A 5,245-nucleotide genomic window follows, 5' to 3' on the forward strand; every position below is an offset into this window, starting at 1 on the left:
GAGGAGGGGAGAGGGGAAGAATCTCACTCTGCAGTTCTCGATTGATTTTAAATTCAAGTAGTAGAAATAACTGTGAAGCCTCAGCAAGTATGCAACAGATTCAAGATTGCGAGAAACCTGTTGAACGCTCTCCCACTGAGCATCCATGGCCCCTTTGTGTAATTAAATAGATTAGACTTACTATCCATTTCATAAAGATAGGCCCCTGACTTCGCGGTGCTGCCGTGACGTCCAGTCAAAACTTATATTTCATTGTCGTACCTCGTTGGAATTGCTGGAATGTTGTCTTTTCAATACTTAAGACATAAAAATTTTCTTTGTACTATGTAGTGAGAAAAAAATAAAAATTAATGAAAAAGTGCGTATTTTTTCGTATTTTTTTGGTAGATCAATGTTTATAGAGCTATATCTCAGAAAAGAGATCACGTGAAATAATTTCCTGTGTACAATATGTAGATGCATCCATTAACTGTAAGTTGTGAAAAGTTCAATTTTCATCACTTGATATTTTTTGTGTAATTAGAACAAATGTACGACGCTCTGATCTCCTTTACCATGGTAGGTAGAGAAACGTACAAAACACTGTTCGAAAATTTGGAAGTCTAGTGTTCCAAATATTTGGAACTATTAACAAAAAAGGGTTTAGTTGGTAGAGTATTTATTTTTTTTTAAAAAAATGTTCTACTTCAACATATTATCTGCGTTAAGCGGTGAGCCATGTTGCATCCCAATCTTTAAATTCCCCGCGCTTATATGAAGAAACAGCATAGAGTAAATGGAAGTGCGACGACGCTGTCGTGCAGTGTTGTCACGTTCAGGAAGCTTGTAGCGCGAAGCCTACTTCATAAGAAGGTAATAGGAAAAAGTATTTATTTTAACCTTTCACAACATCATAAAAATATTAATGCATGTACACTCATGTACAAAATTATTGTCGCATGTCTATAAATATGTTATTGTAGGAATATAATTTGATAACGAATTCGCCTGGCATTTCTTATAATGTTAGTATGTGTATAATCGGCAAAGATGTGTAATCTATGTGGCAAATTTCATGTCAAAAGAGCAGTAAATAAGAACAATAAAACGAAACTAAAATTTTCTTATCCATTTAGCAACATTTTGTTTTACTCATGCTAATTTTCGTATTCCTTTCCTATGAAATTTATTACAAATTTACGTTTCCCGACTCTACATATAGTATCAGTATTAAAAGTACCCTGCAAAATCATTATCAAATTATATTCTTACAAGAAGACAGTTATAGATATGCGTCAATAATTTTGGCCATGAGTGTACACATCTCAATGTAATCGAAATAAAACGTTGAAGTAACACATCCAAAAACTCATCTCTTAATCTATTTACTTCATTCACTTTCGTCATGGCTTTGTTGTCTCATCGCTGCTCCTGCTATCTTCCCTAATATTTATAAACAATGGCTCCATTTCTACCTCAAGATCTATCAGTATACACACACTCCAGCTTACGAACATGTTAAAGGTTAAAAAGAAATGTACTGTAACCTTGCCAATCATGTGTTCACCCAAGTTCTGCGATCAATTCCCCTGCCGAATGTAACACAGAATGAGTCCTTTGTTTTCTTTCAACGAAAGTAAACAATGCAATGAGTAGGTGACGAGGGCTGTATTTGCGTCTAATCACGTCGCACTGATTGTCTTCAACACTTCCCTTCGGTTCGTAGGCGTCAAAAACTTACACACACACACTCACATCATATGGGTTCATTGCAATGAGACGGGCGAATGGGCATTTATATTTTCATGAGTATATCTTGTGCTTTTTGATTGAAAAAAAAAATGGATATTCCTTCACGAGCGGCGGTATTACAAAAAGAAGAGGCAAAATGTTTAGCGATAATGAAATTGCAGAACTGATGAATGACTCCGACTCAGACGGTTATGAGTTAGTAATTAACAGTAAGGACATTGATTATTCTGTGCTCAGTGGCGTATACGGGAGTGAACAAGATAGTAACTCTGTTCAAGTAAACCTGAGGCTGCGCCGAAAAAAAAACGCGTCATTCCTATTCAAAGGCAGATTCTAAAGTAGCTTGGAGCTCTTAGATCTGAAAACAGATTTTCTGTAAAGTGTAAACTCAATATTACGTATCAACTAAGGTTGTATCATATAATAAACTTTGTGCGTATTTTTGTTTCTGTGCAAGTGTATTTTGCACTGCGTGCAATAAGTGACAATCTGACAAAAAGCAACAAATTTTCGAGGACCATCACATGCAAATCCAAACAAGATAAGAGTTCACTTTTCTAATTTTGAACACTTGGTACATTTACTGTATATCTTCTTAATTTCTAAGAAATTGGTTTAAAATCTGTGGAGACATTACATTTTAGAAATATCTCTAAAAAGTGCCGGACAGTGTGCGTGACAAATTTAAATACCCGTCCGGCTGAGAGTGTATACGCGCCAGGAAAATGTGGCAACGTAGCACTCAGTATAAACTGCGATAGCGAAGGGCGCAAAGCAGAGAAAATCATAATGTCATATTTGTGATTGTTTATCTTTTAAAACAAGTCAAAACAGTTTGGTTGAAAAAGCTACTTTAAGATCTTTCTAAAAGTTTTTTCAGATTGTTAATACACCGCAGCAATTCAGAGATAATGATGTCTCACTTTTTACTGAATAACAAGAAAACTTCTACGTGTTGAGTAATGAAATTTTCAGAACTTACAGGTAATATATGCATCTACATATCGTGCACAGGAAATTATTTCATGTTCTCTCCTTTCCGAGATATAGTCCTATAAACATTGATTTACCAAAAAAAGTACGAAAAAATACGCACTTTTTCATTAATTTATATATTTTTTTCTCACTATACAGTACAAAGAAAATTTGTATGTCTTAAGTATTGAAAAGACAACATTCCAACAATTCCAACGAGGTACGACAATGCAGTATAAGTTTTGACTAGACGTCACGGCAGCACCGCGAAGTCAGGGGCCTATCTTTATGAAATGGATAGTAGTATATTATTCATTGGTAAAGCTCATATTAGATTACCTGTTTTCCACTTCGTGAAAGTTCATTTGAAAATTAATTCCCACGCAAAAATCTAATGAGTGCTGGCACCCATTAAAATTCTCCAATCGTTGGTTAAGCTTCGGGTGTGTAATCCAAATCAGTGGTTCCCTATTGCTTCAGTGTTACGGACTGCTTTTTTTTTTTTAAGGCAACATGCGGACTCCACTCCTTTATTTTTTCTATTTATGTAGTAATAGTAGTAGTGATGCAGGTAACAATATTAATATCAATTAAATTCTAAGCTTTTATTTATGTTATAAGCATACAACATTCAGTACCTACATACAAGGGATCCATGACATTATTTATATCGAGTGTGATAGACTACTCTGTGTATAGCAGGGATGGCCATTTCCGCAAAAAGAGTTTTCCGGTTTTCCGGAAATAACATTTTCCGTTTTTCCGGAAAAATTTCCGTGTCCGTTTTTTCCGGAAAATTTTCCGTCTTCCGTTTTTACGGAAAATTTTCCATCTCCGCTTTTCCGGAAAATTTCCGTCTTCCGTTTTCTCGTAAAAAATTTTCGTCTTCCAATTTTCCGGAAAATTTTCCGTCTTTCATTTTCCCGGAAGATTTTCCGTCTTTCCTTTCTAATTTTCCAGTTTCCGGAAGAATTATATTCCGTTTTCAGTTTAACCTAAAAATGTGGTCATCCCTAGTCTGTAGGAAGTTTAACCTTTTAAAGAGTTCTGGTATATTTATATACCATGGCGTGCTATCGTCTTTGACCGCTTATTTAGGTTGTATAACAGGTATTTAAGCCGGGATTTTTTTTTTATTCAGGTCAAGGATGGACCAAAGAACACCGCAGATGCGTTTTAGAAACGGAGGGTCAATTCGATTTTCTCTATTGCAAGACCCTTATTCATAGAGAGTTGTAGGGTCTAAACAAAACAACATATGCTTGCATACGGCACTTGTGATATTACTAGCATTGTCATAGACAATTGCATGTATTTTATCTGAAATGTTCCACTACTCTGCAACACGTGATAAGTGCTGAGTTAGGTTTATCCTGTGTGCCTCACTTCTATTTCATTTATTTGAAGGACTGAACTTATTAAACTTAGATGGAAGCATATAGTGGGCTGTGATTGTAATATAACTTTCCGTAGCATGCGAATTCCAGCTATCTGTTGTCAACGCAATCAATTCCGCAGCCACACTTCTCCTTAGAAAACAAGGCCTCAATACGGCGAGTCACAGTTTGTCTGGATAGTGACTGATAACTTGGTTCTATTTCATTAATAAATTCAAAAAACGGAACTGCTTCAACGAAAGGCAAAGGAAGAAGATCCTTTGATACCATATTACTTATTTTACTATCAAGCACTTCTGCTTTTGCGGAAGAACAAGGTTTAGGTTTTCTGAGATAAGACAGAATTCTTTTCTGTACGTACTACTATGTTCCCTTATTTGTAAAACATTTTTTCTGGGATCTTTCTGTTACTTTAGATGCATTTGAGCTTACGCCAGGTGAAGGGATAATCTGAGATATAGAGGTAGCAGAGTAGCTTGTTGGACACTTATCGTCACTCATGAATATTCATGAGTGTCGATAATTTTGACATTTTAGCACTTCGTAATACACGGCCGGTTGACAGTTTGAAGAATGGATACACCTTTTTTCCGCATATTAATGACACATAATGTATGTAAGTGCGGCCGGAGGTTGTATAGAGAACATGACACAAAATAAATGTTTTCCGGTGAAAGAAATGTTAATTGGACAAGCAGAATACAGAAAAAACCTTTCGGAAATAAAATATGCAGATCACACAAGGTAATATACTGTTGGATTCATTAATATGCAGCACATGTAACGCGACAGCTGTTGGAGAATATTCTGGAATTGTGATCGTTGGAATGAGTGAAAGAAAGTACTGGAAACTTCGAGTTCTTTTTTAAATTTATTATTGCTGGAATAGGGGAAAGAACACACTCGAAACTTCTGGAAAGATTGAAGGGTACAAAAATAACGATTTATTTCCGTGATGTGTACATTTAGAAAAAAGACAGCAGGAACATCAAGTGTTAATTTGCGAAGAAGATATTTTACTACTACCAGGAGAGACTGGAAGATTGGTAAGTACTAACGTTGTAGTTTTCTTGTATTATACTGTTCATTTTTTATATGGGAAAGGGACATATTGTAATTGTCTGGAGTATAAGGGGACGGTT

This window comes from Thermobia domestica, chromosome 12, assembly GCF_964235325.1.
Source record: "Thermobia domestica chromosome 12, izTheDome1.hap1.1, whole genome shotgun sequence".
Classification (NCBI taxonomy): Eukaryota; Metazoa; Arthropoda; class Insecta; order Zygentoma; family Lepismatidae; genus Thermobia; species Thermobia domestica.